This window comes from Varroa jacobsoni, unplaced genomic scaffold (genome assembly GCF_002532875.2).
Source record: "Varroa jacobsoni isolate VJ856 unplaced genomic scaffold, vjacob_1.0 scaffold_75, whole genome shotgun sequence".
NCBI classification, from domain to species: domain Eukaryota; kingdom Metazoa; phylum Arthropoda; class Arachnida; order Mesostigmata; family Varroidae; genus Varroa; species Varroa jacobsoni.
The window spans coordinates 283,690-307,416 of NW_019212977.1; the positions used below are offsets into that span (position 1 = coordinate 283,690).

The following is a 23,727-nucleotide window of genomic DNA, read 5'->3' on the forward strand; positions in this document are numbered from 1 at the left end:
ATTCTCGCTAATTTTAACAATACGACAATGAAACGATCAATGCTTGAACTTCTGCTATATTACCCCTTTGACCATTTAATTCGTTAACTGGCTCTTTTTCTGTATTCAACAACTTCTTTATAGGCAATAGCTAATTTTCTAGTATACATATACGAAACAGTACGCACTTTTATCGGCCCTTATAGTCTGCTATTTCTCGCTGTGGCAGACGGAAAATTAAATACGAAAGCATTGAATAGAACGACAAGGTAAAAAAGCATATTCAACCCAAACAGGTTCTGATGTCCCCTGTCATCTACGAACGTTAGTTATAAAGTGGACCTCGGGTTCAAATTTATTGTATCTGGAACGTCTACCCGTAATTCTCTTACTAATCCTCTTACGCCGGGTGACTGTCTGCCCCCTTTTCTCGTTCGCGGCACTCGATAGGCAGCCGACATTATTTACTCCATGTCTGCCTTTTGCTCGCCTAAGCATATCACTCTCTGATCGAAGTTCCTGATTAAGAACGTTTTTTGTGACGATTAGGGCGTCCACCGGTCCGATAATAATGAAAAGCGTAGAATGCTTCGCTCGGTTATTACCTGAAGTGAACCTACGCTTACAGTGTTGAAGTGTTGCCCACGTATAAGCGTACACAGAGAAACAACGCGAATGAAAAGGTATCGATAACGACATACGCGGCCAGCAAATGTAGCAGGGATCGGACTCTCACAGTGGCGAAGTCACGAAGGAGAACCTGAAAAAAAAAAGCTGGTTAGGCTCGAAGAGAACTAGACGAAACCCCAAATTATACCGTTGAAGGTTGTGTTAGAGAAAGTGAAAGCCTCTGTGTATGAGTCCTGTGTGAATAAATTTGGGAAGATGAGTGCTGGCAGCGCGTACATTGCTGGATGGGTGCAAAAGTTGGAGTTACGCCAGTGCTGTTGTAAGACATAAGTTATAGAGGCGAATGCTGGTGCAGACTAAAGCACAAGTGGCAGCAGGCACCGAGCTACGATACATTTACCATTCATCGCGCATACTGGTGGCTGTGTATATTTCTGCAGCTTATGTATAAACCCTTATGTGTAACCTATCTACCAAAGAGAATAGATTGCAATTACATCATATTTTGGTACTATCCCATCTATTGTAAGAACATATTTCAACTTTTATGCTCGATACACCGCCGCGAAGCTTCAGATAGCTGGCCTTTTCCGGTGTATAACGCTTTTAACCTCAGACCACCTGTTATTCTTAAATTTAGCTGGCATATACGTAGCTACTACACCATCACAGAAGTATCTTCATTTATTCTTTATATATATATACATATATATAAAGATGTTTATGGTACTACAAAGACAGAAAATTTTTAAGCAGAACTGGACTGAATGATCGGCTTGATCTGCTGGGTTCGTCCTGGAGGACCTAATCTGCAAAGTGACGCGCGTGTCAAATAAAGTCGTACTATGCACTCGACTTTTGAGGAGCAATGACAAAAATGAGCTCTTCCTAGTGCGTCGCAATGCTTCAGTCAAAGCTTCGCCCAACAACACTGACCAGGCGACCGTAGCTTGAAGGAACGGCGGCATATTTTTTGACTAAATGTACTCTAAAGGCAACGAAAGTTCAGCTGCCCACCGAAAGCAGCATTTTAAACGTTTCTAAAACAATGCTAAACTTTCTGATAAAATCAACTTATTTTATCATTTAGCAAATCAGCTAGTATAGTCATATTTATGCAAGTTACCCTTCTGCGTCGGAATCATTTCAATAAGCGAAAGAGTTTATCGACGCAGAGCCTTTCAGGCGTTCCAGCAGCGATTCTCGTATGTTGACTCCGCAATATCGTCAGGCCATTCATCGCTAGATAATACAGCAGGCCCAATAAAGGTGCCCACCATACAGGCTTACAACGTAAGTCGTTTGCAGAGTTCGCTTGCATACGGGAGATGAATGCATTAAGAGAAATTATCGGTTACCTAGGATAAGGCGCCATGATTAATTTCGAGAAAAAAAAAAGGCTTACGATATAAAGTTGAAGTGAGCTATGATACGAGGTAGTTGAGCCATTGATACATCGGTTCAACTGTACAATGAGTAAAGACAAATGTTTAAGGTTGAATGCAGCAATCCTGTCCGATCCCCAAAAATCGAGCGAGCTCTCAAGTTTTCGATAAGATGGTCGAACTAACTTGATTCAAGATTGGCAACTATAGCGCAAAATACTCTGCTTACAATCAAGGCACGAAAATTTTTCAATAATAAAAAAAAACGTAGTATTATAGATTGAACTGTATGTATTCCGGTACATCGTATGTTCGTCAGATTCGAAAGAATCGTCATATTAGCTAATGTCGACAAATGCTAAGACTCGTATTGCTAATAGTATTAGATACGATTATTTCTTTGATTAAAGCGTATATCAACTCAGAGATGAAAGTGTGTGGTATGGTAAAAACAACGCTTTTTTCCACATAGCTGCACTGCAAAGGATAGGTATAAACCTAGAAATGCTATAATATGAAATAATTCAGGTTGCAATTATCAGCAGCCCACCCTGAAGCAGGTTCTACATTTTCTTTTTTATTTTCAATCAATTGAGCTATTTTAGGAGAGCTAACAGGCTAGATACCCTGGGCCAAATTGAAGCTCGGACTGGAATATCAGCTGACAACTTTCGACTTCCTGATGATCTTTGGCAAACGCGTAAACACCTTAGACGCTGACAAATCATTACGGGCGTTGCAAAAGGGAACCGTCGATTCTAAAGGCTCAACTTACTTCGTTACAACGTAGCTGCCTTCTAACCGAGCTGGAGCGCGCCCTGGACATGGTAGTTCATACTTGGCGCCTTCGATACAAGTAAAGTCTATTAGTTTAAACATCGACTCTGCAAAGTCGATTCGATCGAGGCGGTTGATATCATGACAGCCGACATGGACGACAAACTCGAGACCTGCTTCCATGGCTAAAAGTGGAAGAGTTTTTCCCTCATTATAGTTATAGACGTGGCAGAGACACGAAAAGGCCATCCGATACCGGCCTGGAAAGCGGTATGCTTAGCCATATTGTTTAATTTGCCCTTTAAGGCAGTGTGTTGGCGCGAAGTTTGCCAACGTTATAGCTGAAGGCAGCCAACGTAAAAACATTAATCTCGATGGACTTTAGTGATCGTTGCTCGTACTCGGACGAAAACAAAAATTTCTAATTTCATACAGTACAGTGTTACTGCAGATCCTATCCGTATAGATTAGCAGTTAACCATTGAGATATTTTACTGTAGAATCTGTTTGAATGCATTACAGTTCTGCACTGCGAGAATCGAAAAGTAAAGGAATTAATTCTAAAAGAAAATTATGGGGCTGCCCCTACATATTACCAATACAGTATTTCAAAGTCTCCTATTTTCTCGAGGGATAAGCATCTTAATGATACTAGTAAGCGCGTTTCCTAGGCATATCTTTGATGGCAGATGACATCCAGCCGTTTTTAGAGGAGAGACTCAGTCAAAATAGAACGATAACAGAACGATCAAGGCTTGTAGGCCTACATGAAGTTGTGGTCCCACTCCGGTCTTTCCTGTAGCGAGCCTATACCACGCATGTAACGTGATGCTCCAACAACTTTCACTAATTGTCAGCTGTATACCCTAAGACCAAGAAGGATGCAATGCTGAAGCATATCAGTGTAAAACTCGCTAATTGACCTTTGAGACAAACGGGAGAAGTCACAATATACGAGAAAACACCACCACGCTTTTTTCTGTACCCCGATACTAGAGGGAAAATTTGTGTTGTGGAACAAAATTTTCGGAACGAAGAAGTATCAGACTTTATTGAGGACACCTTCAGTCACAATTAAGCTCGTCTAACAGAGGTGGCTAGCAAAAAGATCAGAGAATGGTAGGCGGCTTTTCATCAGTTGATGCTGGTTTACTGTTCGGTAAACATCAGCTCTTATGAGTGTACGCAGCTACTTGTCTTACATCTATAAATCCGAGCTTTATTCGGTATATCATTGCAAGCAAGATAAATAGTGTGACGAGTAGTTCTGTAGTTTGGGTCTATTCAAATGGAACCTATTAGTAAAAGTTGAGGAAGAACTATAAAAAATTTCATCCATATTAAAAGGATTGAAATTTTTGGCTACAAAGGCTGCTTCTGAATGAACGAAACGTGACAACACTCACAATCGTTCCGTTATTCTTTTTGACAGTTTTGTTAAGATAGAAGACCAAATTGCCAATAAATAGATTAGGACGACAACACTATTTTCTGATTTTATAAGTCAGAATTGTTTTAATCGAAGCCAAAGTGAAGTAATTAATCTAACGACTAGAAAACTATTTTATGAAATATTCTCAAAAAAGACATTAACGCCAAATTCAAGATGAAGTGCGGCACTCCCTATGCGTTTTACCGTACTCGTCAATGCCTGGCGAAGCTCTTTGGAACTTTATGTAGTTGTGTAAGTATGTTATGCTAAAAACAGTACACTTCATTTAGTACCGATCTAGTTAAATATTTCTTCCAGTACCGAATAGTGGCACAGTTTCCAGGTTACCCTTTTGAAATGTGTTTAGCTCGGAGGATGAAAATCCAATTCTATATAGATTTCAGTTGAGGCTTCATCTTGCTCATTGTTGCAATCAGTTACGAAGCTATGCTGTAGAGGGCGCTGGTGCTCCAAAATAAATAAGCGACTTATTTGCCTGCCGGTACCCAGGCCGTAAGTATGAATCGCTAAGCTAACGAAATCGAGGTCGTAATAGGACAACGACTGCGGAACAATGCGGGCCTGACGCTTATAGTAAATTCCAGAAAAACTGCTGTTTTTATGGCAATCAATTTTGAGGAAACAGAACAGGTGAAAGGCACATCGAATAAAGTTTACCCTTATTCATGTCAGTGTTTCCATGTCGCCTGGCAGCAACCGTTGCCAAATTCTGAAAAGATCGCGAAGATTAGCTGGAACTCCAAATCTAATTTGGAGTTAATTGACGTGGGTTACTCATGACTTTTACTCGACAGAAGTTAACTGTAACCTGGAAAGCAGCAAGTAGTTTGCTCAGTGTGTTTCGATACAGATAAGAGTAGTGCTTCTGAGCTGTAAGGAACTTGAGCGCCCAGTAGGATCAATTCCCAAAAGTGAGAAAAAGGACTTTTCATCCTTCTCTATACACATAACGCGAACCTGAAATCCGACAGAAGCAGCAAAACCAGCCATACTTTGTAACGGACGTAAGCCACAAAGACTAACAAAATCCGATGCGGTTACAAACACAGCCTTAGACATTCACCTATCAATAGGCCTTCGCAAATACCTGCCCATACAATTGATGAAATCAGTGAGATCTAATGGCTCCAGGACCAGCAGGATCAATTGGTCCAGTAAAAGCATCTTGTAACGATGTACCATTACCCGACCAGAGCGGTTAAATTACGGTAACTGACATTCATGCCTCGAACGGCCTTACCTAAGGCAGCTGCCGATCACCCCCTCATCCTTTGAAGATCACAGTTTTCAATCGTTAGTCGGCCCGTACCAATCAGTCGTGCCGTCTTCTCAGAACTAGGCATCAGTATGTTGATTTGTTACTATCCACCGATTAAACTGAGAGTACTGAAGCAGTGAATGCCCGCCAGAGCATCGTCGGGGAATGGCAGCGGATCTGTCTGGGTCTCGTTATATATGATCCGCCTTTCAGTTGTAGCAACGTATCGCATATGCCAGTGAATTGATTGAGAATAACCCTTCATTAAGTTGTGTTATATGAAACTGGAATGAATGGGTTTATCAGACTGCCCGAAACGACGGACATAGTGGCCATCTAGGAACTTGATAAGGCAACCATGCTATTTTCCTATCAACTGCGCGCTTTTTACTTCAAGGGAACCAACACCATCAGAAGGAAGACTTGCGTCTTTATGACCGATACTAACCTCAGAAATCATATGAAACACGGCATATTTATTCAATGCACTTTACTCTAATAAGATGATCTTTTAGCTTCGCAAGCACGCCCTTAACGTTCATGATCACAAAACTCCACGGGGATGCATATGTACCCCTGAGGAGACAGCCCTGGGAGTTGAAAAGCAGTGCTTGGACGCGTCATTTGGACGGTGCCGTTTCAATATTAAACACTTCGTTTTTAACCTCTATTATGAACCTTGACAGCGACAAAATAGAGCGGTGGGCATTATACACCTATATAGGTTCCGAAGGTCAAGCCCGTCCACCAAATATGGTAAGACCGCGTTCAAGCCCGTCCTTAATTGAGTGGCGCAAGCATCGCCGCAAAACAGAGTTTAATCTCGACTGCAAACGAGTAGCGGGCAACCCATTTGTAGAACTGAACCTTGAACGGAGTCGAGATTTTGGTGCTGTACTTCACAATGCGCCAATCCTACTCAGCTGAAACGTTTGTTGAATCAGTAACTACGTAATCTATCCGAAGGCCATTCTCAGGAAATGGTGATACCATTCGTTAGATGCCGCGGATTTTAAATGAGGCAAGTTAAGCGAAATGATAGCCTCAGGGTAACGCGTTCAGGAAAACGGACCGTGGCCAGAGCTTCAAGCGTCGTATCAGCTTTAGCCATGTGCTCACGGTCTCGAACTCGTCTATGATTATGTTTGCATCAGATAGCCGTTTAGGTACTAATTCGCCCTGAAAATTATAGTATTGTTGATATGCAGTAAATACATGTTTTAATAACAAAGTCTCCGGTATCCTGTAAGGTTGATTCTTGTTATTTTGATAGAAACATATTTATTGGAATTGTTTTGCCTTAGTTAATGTGTACGTATAAGAATCTAATGTAGATTTTTTTAGCCAGTGCTAAACTCGGATAATTCCCGAATCAATTTTATATGAAAAAAATGTATTAAAAATAATTGAATAAAAAACCGCACGTATTCTAAAGACTTTAATAAAATAAATCAAATTTTTTACTTTGTTTAGATCGGTATGGTATAGATAGTTGCCCCTTACGTAGACTTTTCTTTTAACTGAGTTGATGACGATAACATCTAAACTACTGAATAAGACTTGAACAAATGCCTTTAGCCCGATCGCCAGATACGCATCATTGAACAGTTAGTTCTAGGGTGATCAACGAGTAATTAATATGTAAGTGTCGGCCGAAATTCCCAAAGAAGACCTTTTCAAGTTGGGCTCATCGTGATTGAAATCGTATGACAATGCTCATAGACACAGAGTATATAAAATGAATGACTCTATAATTGGTTAGTATAGCTGCGTTATTGATTACTATGTACATAAACAGATTCTAAGCCCCTCAAATCAATAAAGACGAATGTATTATCATCACTAGCGATATTTTCAATGGCCAACATATACAATGCCCGCAACAACGAAAAAACAAGTGTTAACACACGTGTTCGGGCTTTGCGATATTAGCAGAGTAATAGAAAAAATAGGAGCAAAATATTTACAAAACCATGCACTGTGAAAACAGAACTAAAAATAGTGCTCAAATTAAGCGTGATTAAAGAAAAGGCAATAGAAAAACTTAGTATCACAGTATCCTAACTAGTTATAGCTTACCTGGTCATTCAAGTGTCCTCAAAAGAACTCAAGCTTTTTAGCGCTGCTGGATTGAAGAAAACCCAATATCCTGTAGTTTATTAAAGCAGGAGTCCTGTCAAAAAGGAACCGGTGACGGATTTTTGTATACTGCTTCTGTTAAAAGTGTTTGGAATTATTACAAAATTCCTCAGCGATCATTTTCGTATATGCCTCTGCGGTCTCGTCTCTGCTATACGGTTTCTTCTCGACTGTGATTAAGGATGTCTTCTAGGTTTTATGCGCTTGCAAGTTTTGCCGCAAGCGCTTGCTAACAATAATTAACTAACTACCTGACCTAACGCCGCGGATGCCATATAAGTTTTGGGATAAGGGAGGACTAGGCAACGCGGTAGTTAGAAGGGCAACTGTGTGTGAAGTGCGTAAAAGCATATCATTTTATACCTGAGATTATAATACCGGACAAGACCAAGTGACCAAAAAATCATATGAAGATTATGCCGAGTAATGATGTTTGACTTTTCCGCTTGCAGACTGAATCGTTAAAGAGGACGTGGTGGCATTCAGGAAACAAATTTAATTCTTCTGCCAATTTCGTCTTAAGCTTTAGTATTAAGAACGTGCGCTATCTGGGTGTGTTCATTGCTCTACCTAATTCGAATACTCTTTTTTATTTGATTTGGCAAAGCTTTATTCAATAGAAGGATGATGCGTTTTCCTGCCCTTGACATTAGAAAGTCACCTCTTAAGTATCCGTACAGCATCATAAAATAAAAGGTCGTAGTCCTAAAAAAAAAATCGGTCATAGTCCTGTGCTAGTCAGAGTTCCTAAAGGACGATTACACTCGAACATTTTCTTTACAATCATCAAGCCCTTGGCTATGAGCAGCTTTCCTGGTTTTCTTCCTAATGAATTTGTTCTTTGTGCACCAGATGACGCATGTTTAGACAAGTGATTAACCTATAGTGTCATCTTTGAGCCTTGGCTAGGAGCTGCAATTCTTCTTGTTTATAGAATACGTTCCAGATATAAAATTCAGGTCCGCGTGCACGTTCCTGTTTAATATTAGGCCAATACCAATCAAGTTCAAGGCAAACTGAATAACACGGTTCAATGTAATGTTTTTTTGCCTTAATTTTACATAATTAAGATCTGCAATTGATGTTAGTGCTCTTGCGTACTCATTATTTTTATAATAAGATATAGGCCTTTCTAGTGTCTCTTTGCGGCGCGTTAAGAACTAGCTTTAACGGATAGGTAACCTTAGACAGTAGAATTTGATGCCTCAAATGTACACAGAAATAAAAATAAGCCATTTTCAATAGGGGTAATGTATTTCCTTGCTTCTAGATTAGGCCTGGGATATGGCTTTTCCATGTCTCCCCTGAAGAATGTCCCCTGCTGAACCTATCTATGTACGTCTTTAGTCTTCGCATTTGTCAATTCCGTCAACGCCAGTCTGGACATACAGTAATCTTCCAGTGACTGAATCAGCAATACTAAAAAGTAAACGATATTTCAAAGACTGTGAGTGCATGCGGAGTCTTAGCATGTCTACAAGGCGGGTGATCGATACTTGCTATAGATCTCGGCGCTTCATTTGGCGGTACGGTTGGGTATCTAAGCCGCGCGATATGTGGTAGCGATATTATTGCCGTGGGCTTCTCTTTCGTTTCTTCTAAGAACATGCACGGTTCGTGACATCTTAATGAACAAATTTAGCATGCAGTGGGTGATCATACTCAAATAATTACCGCTTCATCGTGGTGATTAAGAATCGAAGTGACAGTCTAGTATATCATAATTTGGCACTTCGTAGAGATTTTTCTCCATCGAGCGCCATAAGGAATTGGCTAGTCGTTTCTGGTGCCCATTGATCTGCCAACGATTTCACTGTCGGTAAGGGCCTCGACTTTCGGAAACAGTGCTCTGTGCCTATTTACTTCGCATGACCGGTTCAGAAATTTTGATTCAATACATTTACATTTGGCTTTATGTTCTTGCTTTATAAATATTATTAGTAACCGGCTTGAAGTTTGTTGCTTTTGAAACGTTCTATTTCATATTTAGTATTATATTATGGCTTCGTGCATTTTATGCGTAAAATTTTAAAGTTCGACTTCCACGAACGAATAAAACAAGCCGAATCAGGAATTATTTAGAAACCAGAATTGCAACAGACTCCCATTAGTTTGCAGTGGATCTTCGACATAATTGGCGATAATAGTAATAGTATCATTGTTATTATTATTATTATTATTATAGCATATGTTTTCGTCAAAGAAAAATAACCAATTTCGAAATACGCGTACGTCAGGCATTTGTATAAGAAAAGGGGCAACATCAAGCTCCTGCTTGATGAACGGTTACCTACTGAAGAAGATTAATTCCGCAAGACTACCATTTGGCCTTATTTAAGGAAAACAGGACACATAATTTAGATTGTTAGGTATCCATCTCATGTTGGTCCACGAGTAATACAATATAAATCGTAAAGCCATTAGTGTATGGCTAAAGACAAATAGATGGATAGAGAAACAACGCAGATTTGGCCTAAGCAATTTTTTTCTTGTTGCAATTTTTTTTCTTTTGTCTTTAGAACTGAGGCCGCCACTTTTCTGCAAAGGGATAGTCTACTCCCCGCGTAGGAACTGGGAATGTCGACCACTACGGGCAATGTTTTGGGAAAACTTTTTTGCCAGAGATTAGTGCTGGTAGTAACAAATGATATACTGAAACTGCTTAAAACCTCACGTAGCGCTCTTTTTTTTCCAGAAGTCCTAGGCCACTTGGTAGTGACCCTACATGATAATCCAGTCCAGTGTTCAAGGGTTTCTTTTAAAAGTATTTGTCCTTGATGCTGTGAATTTGAAAGGGGAAAAGTTTAAACCTGAAGACCTAAAGTTTCTCGCGGATGGAATAGATTAAAATCGATATAGGTGTAAAATTCAGAAGCACATTTGTTCTATATGTATTCCAAAATAAATGAGTAAGATAGCGGTATTCTAATAGTACAACGGTGTTTAACAGTATTTCTAATGTTTGTCTTGAGGTCCATAACAGATGCGATTCGTGGAGTTCAATACTTTGTAAAATCGCAAGATTTTAATTTTGGATGAAATTCGCCTACTTACGCATGCTCGGGAGGAACCTTAAGGGTGCAACGGAAGCGCCACAGCATAGATCCGAAAGATCGTAACCCACATTGCTTAAGGAAGATTCTATGGTAAATCCCGGACCTTGCGTCCCATAGCTTGCATGTCGGGTCAAAATTCTGAACTCATTACACCGTGACCATTGGGGCAATACATACCATAGTACCTCGGAAATTACTCATGCTTTACATTGGTTTTTCCTTAACAAACAATTAGCAACAAACAAGCAATTAGAATCACGGCTGTATCCGCATTTTTTAGAGACGGGCCAGTACAACTTTGTCCAGGGGACGGCGTCTAAAACCGTCTACCCTGTTTTGTAATAATCACCCGCCTAAAGGTCTCGATAATAATGAAGCCGAAAGTGATCAGCTTCACCTGTGCACACATACCGTGTTTTAGTCCGGATACCCGCTCATAAGTTTTCGCAAGAATCCCGCTGGAATCGACCGTAAAGTGGAAATTTGTTTCGCAAACGATGGTAATGTCATAATATAATTTCTCACTTGCATCACAAGTGCAATGAAGGTGGGTAGTGGATAATACCTACAAATATACAAATAGATGGATCCGTACGAGAGATGCCATCAATGCCGAATGGACACACACAGCTTTTGGCATATAATTCATTTGCTGTAATCTCCTGCGATACTCCTTTTACTAGTCTCCTTAATAGCAGCCACGGCTAGACTAAAATATACTACCGTCAGATGGAAGGAGCTATTTTATTGTATTGGCGTTGAAGAATTCAGTTCCTATAATAAACAAGACACTAGGGCTAGGCACACTTCTCTTTGAGCAAACGACTGAAACAAGGTGAGGCAGGTAGAGAAAAAAAATTAACGTTTATATTGTCTAGCCAGCGTCGTTTAGAGGTAAACGCTTAGCGTCCATTGCAATGGCAGGTGGACGTCGATGAACGTTTCCGCGAGTTTTAACGTCTATCAGGTAGTTTATATTATCGTTATATTAAGGACTGCTGGGCAGCAATATAATGATTTAGTATTGCAGATTTGTACAAGAATGTCTCTATTAATAAAGAAGATCCGTAATTTCCTAACTTTTTACCAGTCGTTGGGTGAGTGACAACCTCACATCTTGAAGTTGTACATTTAATTACAAGCTTTTTCTTCTCACTCTTCTAATTAACAACTTTAACATTTGAATTAACAATACGCAGATCGATCTACTTCAATGCTTTTTTAGCTTGTTCATGCCATGAACCTTCGAACTTAGGTTACGAGACTACGCTTCATGTTCACATTTGCTCTCGTAACGTTCTTAGAAAACGTTTACGAAACTCTACCAGAGTGTGGGTACGCCAGTGATGGTGCAGTCCAATTTCAAGGACTGACGTCAGAATTTAAGTTTATGCCCCAGTTTTCCGCGGAATTGTGGGCCTTCTGGTTGGTACTCGGATGAGCTTTTTAATTCCCTTCCACCTCGAAGCATTAGCTTTTGTTGAGAATCTTTTTTTTACCACAAACTGGAGGTATATTTGTTTTTATAGATCACACTATTCCATGTAATTCGGTTTTTTTGCAGTACTCTTATACTGACCAAAGGCACTGTCACCCACTCAATGTGGTTTGTCTTTTAAAAAATCGAGCAGAACGTTCGACACCAATGCAAGTATTGAGATCAACGCATGCAAAATTATTTCCCGCGCTACTTTAAGATATGCTACATAATCGGATCGTGAAGGTCTACAAAGCGTTTTTATAGTTCCTATAGTGATATTGCAAAATTCTGCATATAGGCGGCAGAAAGGTATGCCAGCATCAATGAACTAGCGTGCTTTACTAATAGAAGAGGCTTATTTACCCTGCCTGATACGATATTGATAGGTACCGCACAAAGATATATGTATTGCATGCACAAGCAAATGGTAAAGCGGTAGAAATGATTGGGAGCCGTACGCGTCGCTTAAAGCTGTGTCATGAATAAATTCGTGTTAACTCCTTTGTGGATTGTCTGATGACAAGGACCAAAACGGTAGAGAGCCGACCCAGGCACTTGAAGCGGGCTGCTAGTGGCGTAGAACCAATACGAATATCCCAATCAATTTAGTTATTTCATTAGTTAGTATGATTTCATTAAACTGCCACCTATTTAACAAGGTGCTGTTTTGCGTATAATATCTTCTATCCAAATCAGCTCCGATTAAGCTTTTGATATATTCCGCTGTTTTCTTTTAGATACTATACTTAAATTATTCCTTACGGCAATCCGGGAAATAAAAAAAATTGATATAATTATAAAATAACCCAAAAAAACTTCATAAATTGGAATGATCTTAGTGCTCCACCCTCTCTTGGGGGTCTAGCATAATCCAAATGCCATATAATAGATTTTCACTGCAAAGGCATTGCTTTGATGTTATGTTATGGCCGTATGTTAAACTCCCTATATCCCCGACTCACTCGCAAGTATAGGCCAGTCAATTTAAACAAGATGTTAGTAATGATTTTGCGCTTTTTGTTTTAGTCGCCTTTTCCCCTTCTGTCTGTCTGTTCGTTTGAAACTTGTTCGAGATAGCTGCGTATTGCGTTCCTTACCATGCTAAACTCCAACAAGCCTTCAGCCACGCTGACACGTAGCAGTTTCCCGCCTACTTTTAGCTGGCACTGACACCAACCCAAACAATAATATTGATTACAGGGTCACTGTTTTATAGTAAGATCTGGTCTATCTCGATCGGTACCGTACCAAGCAGCTGAAGCAGTACCGGCGAGATTATAGAAACTATCTAAACGGGTAGCATGCGTACCTTATTTCACCGTTAACCGTTCTTCCATATCACAGATAACCTCTAAAAGCAGTGATTTGCTAAGACCAGGGCGTTGTGTCAGTTTAATCTATTCTACTACAGTGCGCATTTCGAACATGGAGATATATTTTCAATGGTCATTTTCCATACATCATGTGCAATTGTGAACGCATTGGAAATAATCCCTTGATGGACCATCGTATCCACGCGAAGATTTTGTATGTTTGCCCTAGCAGGCCAACCATCGCATCGCTGTAGTGTAAACGCAAGCAGATACAGCGCCAACACGCAAATAATGCGATTTGTTGGAAGACAATCTTAGATTCTTCTCTTTTGCGGGAACTACACATTTCTGAGTACTTTCATTATCTCTAATTATCTTACCTATGGTAAAATGCATTCCAACAGCACTAAGCATAGCACATATACAGCATTGAATAGTAGCGGAAGTAGGACTGTCGGCTATGGATAGACTCTGTTTCTTCCTTCACTAGTACGGAAAATTGTAGTAGTTTTCTGCAAAAGTAGATCTGTCTTGTATATTCTGTTTCAAAAGTAAGGCACGGACGTACCGGTAGCTGTCAAAACGCTACTTTTAAACAACGAATAATATATCTCATATGCGAGTCAACTGGGCAAGCCTGACTGTGTAGTATCAGCATGCATCAAGGCTGCGTAAGCAAGCGCCTATTTGTTTTTTCTCGTTAATTTCACAATTTGCTGGCTTTTGATGTTTTATTTTGACGTTTGACAGTAAAATACTTGTACGCTCTATGTCGTCGTTAGAAAAAAGATATTCTAAAACAATGTAAGCTTTTCCAACAGATGGAGACATCGCTGGTCTCAATATGATACAAATGCTGAATAGGTTCGAGCTTAAAAATCGTCAAACTTACTTTGATCTTCAAGGAATCGTAGAGCGGCAAAGATGCCATCTTACACCGAACCATTCCAAGCGTCCGCGTAGGCTAAAGCTCGCGGAGGCCGTCGAAACGTGATTCCCTTTAACTAAACTATTTACTTGATGTGATTTCAAATACTTATACTTAGATTACGAACACCTACAGAATGTTCCTCCAGCCTGTTTCGTACCAGTCACAATGGTGATCTACGTTCATTTGGCTTGGGACGGAGGAACGGTGGTCGTATCCACAACTTACTCATGTGAGCTTAATGCTACTAAGAACTTTTTATATCCAGTTGGCCTAAAAAACCACTACCCCATTGAAGCTCAACAATAAAACACCTCGGCTTATTACAACTCACCTGTAACAATTCATTTTGATTATACTAAATTGCATTATTTTATTGGTATCTAAAGCACAAACACTGGCTAAGGATACATTTCCGCTCAAAAATCTAGTCTAGGAATGAAGCGTGCTTCGAAACAAATGACTCAAGTGGTACCTGAACATGTAGCTCAATCTGAGACATTTCTCACCAAATATCCACGAGTATTTCAGTTTTTAAATAACTAAATCTTCAAGAATATAGATATATTATATATATATATATATAATATATGGTGATCTATAATCACCATGACTGAAATAATTCTGCTCCACTTGTTCAATGAATCATCGATATGCGTTCGTGTTTCTATGAATTCTTCATAAACTAGGATCATGTCCTACTCATTGTTTACCGTCGTTTTCGATAACCAATGATAGATATTTCCAGAGATCCAATTTACCACATACTACAGTAGTAAGTTATTCACACGAATCGTTGTATTTATATGTTATTGATGGCGTTCGAAATAGTGACTCCTTGGCCATTTTCAACCAGAAACTTGGTCGGATGGTAGCCGTATCGATTACAAATCCAGCAGACATCTGTATGAATAAATTTATATAGGAAAATTAATGTGTCGTCCTACTTGATCGTCCGCATGTGCCTTCCAAAGTGCACCGATTAAAAAATTGGATATTGAAATATGTATCGGAAGGTTTCCAGGCGTCGAACTCTGCATGAGGAAATGTTCATATTCAACAGCCTTGTATTAGGATAAAGCAATCCTAGTCCTAGACATCGACCAGATTTCACTCACTGGTTCATCATCAACTGTCACAAAATACACCAAGTGAAACAGCCATAAGTCTCTCTCAAATCAAAACATTAGTTAACAGCTAACTGTTTTTAAGAAAATATTTTTTTTTCATTATATACACTATTGTGACTGTTGAAGTCTTGATAAAACTGTGCATTACACCTTACTGATTTCTAAAGACTGATTGTCCTTATCTAAAATTTGTTCTCGCTTCTTTCTGGTGTTATTAAACCATGCTATTTCAACGAAGCAGACCTTTTTCTAACGGCTGCAAATTTTGCTATCGATGCACCCTATAAAATGCTTTTAGAATTTAGTTATCTACTCAAAAGCAGATTTTCAAAGCAGATTAAATAACAAAACAAATGTTAGTATATGTTCGATGAAGCCAGTGATCTGGGAGTTCCGCAAAATATGATTTTCTATATCTCTAGATGCATAGCAATACCTACCGCTAGATAGAGCCGTCAAGCGAAGACATGCCTGTAGCAACGCGATTTGTGTATCATCAAGCGTTTAGACCGTATCTTGCACACCTATAAAGAGTTTATTGACTTTCTTTCATTTAAAAACTCACATCCTCATTGCTCATCTTGAGCCATCTAAACAGCGGCACCGAGACTTGTCCTAAGACGTTTAACAGAGAGTCTGCTAGGAAAACGTCTGCGTAGGAAGCTACTCTCGTGCATCGTTGATAGCATTATAATACTATATTGTACCATCGTATCCTAAATTACCACGGATAATTTGATGAAATAAGAGGAAGTCTCAGAGGATCCACAGAGGACATTCAAAATCGTATTAGGAAATGAAAATTGTTGAATTTTCCAGCGTCGGTTATTACCCTTAGCTGTGCTACATTAAAAACTAGCGCTGAATTGCTTCGCTGATATTATTGTTTTGTCTTCTCGAAAAAGGTGCGGACTACTTATAAGACCAGTGACGAGCGCATATATGAAGACGAAAAAAAAAACGCGAGTCCGTCACTGTGCATCTGTCTGTAACATGTGTTAATAAAGCAAAACTACAGTCTGTATGTCAAGCTATGTGCCGAATCTGTGTGGAAAATAGACGCTTAAATTTCCAACACAAAAATAAATCAGATTTTTTGGTCTGCAGATTCTATTATATACATATATTGTGTAACCTCTGCAGGAACAATGTGATTGCCTAAATAAATTACATGCAGCTGCATGGGATATCTTCTTTGCACCAGAGCTTCCCCTGCTCAATTTCTAACCTATTACCCTCTTGTCACAGAAAATACCTGGAAGTACCTAAAAATGAGTATATCCTAAACATGAATTGATCAGGGAATTAGACAAATCTATCCATTATTAGGTCAAAAAGTATCGATGAGCCAAGCCAAACTGAAAATTATCCTCCAAAACTGGCACATTATTTTCAAAGCTGTGAATTGAGATTGTGCTAAAGGCTCTTACAGAAAAATTCGAACTCTACACACTGTGCCTGTGGCTGGAAGCTATGACACCGAAAATTTTTTTTCGCTTCTGTTTGTTCTGTTAGTAAATAATGCATATTGTATAGGCAAAGAGAAAGATTTTAGATAGAATTTGAAAAGAAAAGCCTCAAGATTGAAAAAAAAAAAACAAGCGTACTTATTTGTGATCAGCCCTCATACGTACAGTCGACTGGGGGGTATTGTGTTGTTCAGATCTTCTGTATATCTCTCTATCGCGCCTGTCTGTTTTATGGTTTTTCCTGGGCGTTCCACTCAACCTTTTGTCGTTTTTTGTAAAATTACTTCCTATCAGCGGGCACTTGATAAGTCTATTTCGTCATATTCAGACCTTTTGTGCCTAACGGATCTGAGCTCTATCCATCTATATCATAAAAATCCATCTTGCAACCAATGGGTCTGTATGTCTTGGAAATTTGTGGAGCAACCTATTAAATTGCTCTATCTAACGATAGGACTGGAGCCTGCTCGACATTCTGCCAGTCAAATATTCAAGACAGACAAATAGACGATAATATGGGAGTAGTACATTCAATTGTGAAGACAAAGTGGTAACGTACTTGCCAACCAAACGCGGGGTAATTCAGGTTCGAGATCGGATGTAGGCACATTTTATGTTGTGTCAGAGGCCAGCTTTCTGAAGCCATGCTTAATGGTAGTAGAAGACATTTATTTATCAGATGATTTTATGATTACGGTCGAGTGCTAGAAAGGTAATTCCGGGAATTTTCCAGGTAGTATGCGATCGGAAAAGGAAGTTACTGTTTTGAGCTCTCACATCAATTAAGTTCGTTACTACTATTTCAGAGGAACAGCCCTGCTTTAGTGTTAATTACTGCATCCTTAAGATTTGCTTGGTTTTATTAAAAAGCGTAGAGCACTCTGCATTATCTATGCTGCCCTGATTGATTTCCATTCGGCATGTGGCATATCTTCAAGGGCTGTTGCAATTTCTAAATTAGCCTGTGCCGCAACGTTGTCAAACATAGTCAATCTGTTTTCGTATACAAATCAGGAAAACCAGTTTCTTGCTTAACTCAATTGCGCCCCTCAGTCACACCATATGAGTGTCCCAAAGACAATTTACTGTACATCCGTTTCGTCTTTCGTATTCTTTATCTTGATGTTAGGGTTCCTCATGAAAGGGTTAAAAGTTCCACGTTCAAATGTACGCGCCTGACCCGCTATTATTTAATAACAGTCACCATTTTAAACTTAACACATTTTGGCTATTTCTAAGGCTTCCGTTTATAGATTGTGTTTCACAGGCATTCTACAGATACGTCTGTACAGCTATACAGTTTCGCAAGAAAAGCCCACTCGCTACCTCGCTGTCATTATCGCTAGGCTGTAAAGCAGCTAAGTATGACACTCCCCTCACGTGCTTAGGGACGACATTCGCTCTCATCGATCGATCCTAATGGAGAGCTGCTACTAGCCCTAAAAAGTCGGCTAGATTTTTTTGCGATTAGAAGGCTGCGTTTTGTGTATCCTTGGAAATGTCTCTAATGGAAATCTGAAAATACGGCGTCGCCTTGACTACATAAAGCCTGTTTATTTAGAAAGTATTTTTGGACTCCATATTTTATCCAGCTTCTCTCCCAACTGTACGGGCACGCCTATTCGCTGAGGAGTAGAAACAACAATTCTGTTTATCGGGGACAGGGCCTTACGGTCAAGCGTTTTACTAGTCGAAGATAATAAGAAATGCTGCCTGAAAAAGAAGTAGAGGGACGAACGGCTGTGTCACAACTTTTTTCACGCAAGTTCACAGGCTTCATCACTTACCCTGCAAAATGGCTGGTCGCCACGGCCGAAGAGACAGTAATCGCGGTTAAGCAACGCGAACAAGAGCCCGATATCGTACAATGTCTTCGCTGATTATGAACCCGCAATGTTCAGTCCCTTATTGGACCTTAATTACATTGTGCCAACATACTTTTTTCTGATGATTTGCAACAACCACCCACCGTTTCAATTGCTCTCAATTTGGCTGTCATGTCCTACAACGCGTGGTACTCGATTGTTATTTGCTTCCAAAAAAGTGGAACTCACCTTTTCTTTCCCGCTTGTCAACCTAATTCCGGAATCAACACTGCTACATTCGAATCATGGGCATGGGCACGGGTCCATGAATCTAATTCCAAGTAAAATCACAATGTTATAAAATTCAATAAAGATACTAAAATATGATTAGTATTCTTTCATTTCGTTTTTTATAACGGGGTTCACTGTAACACAAAATCCTTGTGTAGATTCTTCGATGCTGCATTCAGCTACGGCTATTGCCTTCGAGTATGAATATGTGACGACCCGATGCTTCGAATATCTCTATATAATCCATATGAATCAATGTAAAATCTTTTAATTAACCGTACATCTTTTTTACGCATATAGCGTGATGCGTATGAGGAAATATAGATCTAAGATCCGATCTTATGATGGAATGGGCTCTAACTGACATCGTGAGTTTTAAGAAAGTCAACAGGGAACGAACGTTTTTGGCTTTTTCAAGCTAGAATAGAGCTAATTGGCGATATGTTCTTAATTCTGCTTCGGGTCGTGCCCAAATTATACATCAAATTTCCGGTTGCTTCATAAGTGAACACAACGAATAGTGTCAGCTTAAGACAAACGAAATACGACATTCTCTACCTTAATCACCGACGATTGATTTTCGTTAACAGGGCAGTCTGTACCCGTCAAAGCCTCTCTATATATCTCGAGATTTACGTTTGGCATCGCCGTTCGCCGGGCAATCCCAAGCTGGCCTGTGCCCAGCGTCGAACCACAACGTGTCCTAACGACTAGAGGGTAGACGCAGTTAGCCGCTAAAACATTATCAGGACTAGCCGCTATAAGTAATTATGCCATAGGGAAGATACACCAGCTACGAATGGGTGCTTTTGCTGATGTGCTGTACACCGTGCATTTCGGGGAAATGCCTTGACGTATAGCTAGAAACGGCGCTATTTTTGTAACCATGAAAGTTTCTAATGTCTTTGTTCTCTCAGTCATAGTCGTAGTCAGACAAACCATTACCTATCACGTCGAATTACGAACCGCATGCTCCTGAATGCGTTCACGACCATTTCGTGCAATTACGAGTTGAATCAATATGCACTGCCGCGTTAATTTGAATATCTAATGACAAAGTGAACTTTAATTATATCAGAAATGATCGTATCGGTATAAAATTATAATAACATTTTTTTTTTAATTTCTAATACTAACACGGCAAAGTTGAGTCCTAGTTGAGTCAGCCAGATATATGCGGACCGATCATGAAAAGCTTTTATGTCTTTGTATTGTCTGTGTTGCTGATCTAATCCATATCTAGGCTGAATCATTCCGCAGGCTATCTTATGGCAGATTTCGGTTCGGTAAACTTGTCTTTCAAGAGAAATACATCCGTAAAAGCAGCGAGATATCGCAGCCTATGAGACGCCCTCTATAAGACTATAGACCCAACCACTCTAATATACGTACGCCTAAAACGTATTTACGAGACAACTACCGCACTTTCTTTTTCAGTTCTGTACATTTTCGAACTTTATAATAGATAAAGTTTTTAGACGCAAATTCCAAAATTGTTCTTTTCCCAGTTCCGTGTGTTTCTCAGTTAAAGCTACCAAATGTCTGTTGGCTTGGGGCTTATAAGGCAAGGCAGACCAGAAGCACGCTGTCCGCTGCCGAAAGGGAAAGTCTTCGTCTATTGGCCACACCCGTTGACGTCACTAGAATTCTCGACTCATTTAGACTAAACTTTAGGACTTCGAGATTATTCCGACGACTACTGTTGTTGTTGTCGTCATTACGGTTGGTGGTGAGACGCCAGCGACGCCATCTTGTCTCATACAGAGTGGCAGCAGAAAGTATGATTGTTCCTTATTCATTCTTCGAGGGGGGGGGGGGGGTAGGTAAAAATTGTATATATTTGTCTAATAATTTAGTAATATTGTAGTAATTGTGTAATAATAGAGAATTTCTTGATGTACTATAAATAGTACTAATCTTCGCATTATATTGTTAGATCGTATTTTATAGTAAGTCAGTGTAAATCATGTTTAGAATTATGCTTATAATCATTTCATAGTCCGACCGAAAGTTACTGTCTGTAAATAATTTACTTTCTATCGGAATGAAGTTTCGACGTGTTAAAAATCAAACGACCCTTACAAGACTCCTACGTGCTCCTAGCTCAAGGACTTTATATTTGATAAACGAGTTTGCATAACCGTCCGATCACTTGCGAAACCTTCAATCAATACCGTACGGGAGTGACCAAACCCCAGCTGTCAACGTTCTTGCACCGAGTGTTAAAAAGTCTCGTGTTACGGTGGATTTTTACCAACCACACCGAGCTGTCTACTTTAATTCCCTGCAGCGATTTCCAAGTTGAGATACCCGAATCGTGCCCGTGCCGTGAACTCGCTAGACTTCCTAAAGTGAAAGCCTACCACAAGCCAGTAGTTGTCATGATAGTGAAAAGGGCTGGCGGTAAAACCTGCCAACCGAGGTGATCCACACCGTTGGCAAAGCTGCGTTGGCGTAATCCGAAGGTAAACAGATTCTCTAAGGGACCCTTTTGAACGGGGATACTTGTTGCTAGAGTGACTTAGTAACCCTGTGGTGCGCGGATGACCTTGTAGCTCGGCTAAAGGATACCTCACTTTTCTACGACCATAATCTAATCAGGCAAACTCCCTCAGATCCCTAAACCCGCAGAATTGTGACCGAACCTTCGCGACAGCCAAGCCACTCACGGTTGAGGCACAGTAGTATTCGAGTGATTCGATTCATTCCGCGGGTGAAACGGCAATCATCACCCGCCGACGTAGACAAGTTGATTGCCTCTATACTACAACGACGAAACAGACCAGTATCGTATTTAACCTATAAGATGAAAACGACGGCAGAATCGAGCTTGAAAAGGTCGTCAAAGCTTAGTTAGTTACGGAGAAATCGCGTTTCTCGCACTAAAGGGTTTCGTAGATAAGTGGTCGTGTATTCTATCATTGCGGGTGATGGTACCATCGAGCGTGCTTTTTCAATCTGGGTGTAGGGGGTCTCATTCGGAACTAACGCAGGCGACGCGAGTGGTCTGTCATCAAACGCCAATAAATATGCAGCAAAGAACAAAAGTCATGTAGTGAAACTTTACCTACTTGTGTCGACATGCAAAACAGCGCAACTAGGTTTTGCCTATTTAGGAGACGCACTTGGGCGCCAGGAAAGATCCTCAAGAGGAGGAGCCACGGGACCACAATCATTACAGATAAACGGTTACGAGCTGACTGACTAGAAAATTAACTTAGCTGGGTGGCGTTGTGACTAACCTCCATAACGCGCCCTGCAAAGAAACGTGCCATCGAGCAAGATGGCATATCATCTTCAAGCAACAGAGGCGTTTTCCAGTTTGTGAATGTGCATAGTGTGATCAGTGACAGAGCGTATTCATTTCGCGATCATTATGCATCCATGTATTTTGTTTTAAAAAAGTCGGCTTGACGTTGCTATTACTGGAAGTCCGTCCATGAGCGCCCTGCTTATGACGGCGGCAACTTCAACTATACATCAGCATTAATCATGTCGGCGTCAGTTTCCACTGTTTGTAACGACAAATGTATACCACTCAATGTGTTCCTTTATAACGAACATAACATTCAGATTCGTTATGATGTCGGTTAGTTTCCCAGCTTGCGCGTCTCCGGCAGCGAAAGGCTTAGAATGAAGTCCTTACAGGATTTGCATGAGTTGTTTTCGTTTCAACAGCAGCCTTGATAGCGATAGGAACATCTAGATCTGTATCGTGCCTATTTTGACGACACTAGCGTCAAGTCAATAATGTGTTCGTGGCTCTCGAACAACTTTTGATGATACCGTTTACAGATAGAGGTCGGTACTGAGGTTGTCTTGAGGCTTATCTTCCCTGAGGTCCAGGCAGCACGACTAAACAACCCTTTTAGTTCAGCCTGTTGCTTTGCGGTTGTATCTAGGACCGCATAAGATAAGAAGCGTTCTTGGTTAGTGGAAGCGATCGGCATCGAGAATTCATCATACGGATTCCATGGGACCGTAATGCACCTACAATGACTCGCCTGGTTAAGCCACTCATTCTGCGTCACCACCGCACGAATACGTACTTCGGAGTGCTGAGGTTTTTGCTGCCGGAGGCACGCAAGCTGGGGATCCGGGAGATAGCTGGCGTCATAACGAGCGTGAGTATGTCCGTTATAAAGGAACACACTGACTGGTATACGCTTCTAGCCACACGTAACGTATTCCGTTGTGATTAACGTCGTTTAATCTGCGATTCGTCGTTGCTTGAAAGTCACGTCGGGTCATTAAGGTCGTAACAAATACATTGCGAGGAAAACATTCCGTAGTGCACTTAATACGCGTGGAATATTACTTTCTTTTACCACACGCTGAGACGATCCAGTACTTGGATTTGTTAGTTCCGGTGAGGTAAACATCATGGGAGACGCTCGGTACACTTTCAGAACCTAGGCTTCGAGATAATAACTAATGTCACCTGTATACCCCACGACACGTTGAGTTAGCAAACAACAACAGACTCGCACTCGCTTCATATGTTTGGTGAAACATCTGAGAGCGCACGCGGTTAACGTTTATCTCCAGATTGCAAATATAGGAGGCATTACGTTGCCACGTTTGTAACTCATGACCGCATTGTTATTTGCGAGACTCCGCGTTTGGCGATCAAG

At 40.4% G+C, this 23,727-nt stretch overlaps 1 long non-coding RNA gene across 1 annotated transcript; it reads right to left on the reverse strand.

Moving 5' to 3' along the window:
* Window positions 1-276: 276 nt before the first annotated feature.
* On the reverse strand, window positions 277-14,535 carry LOC147753951 (uncharacterized). The gene is made up of 3 exons (XR_015312142.1): window positions 14,363-14,535; window positions 7,562-7,655; window positions 277-739 (listed from the first exon to the last, which is right to left on the reverse strand). It is a non-coding gene; the product is annotated as an uncharacterized LOC147753951 (long non-coding RNA).
* Window positions 14,536-23,727: the final 9,192 nt, after the last annotated feature.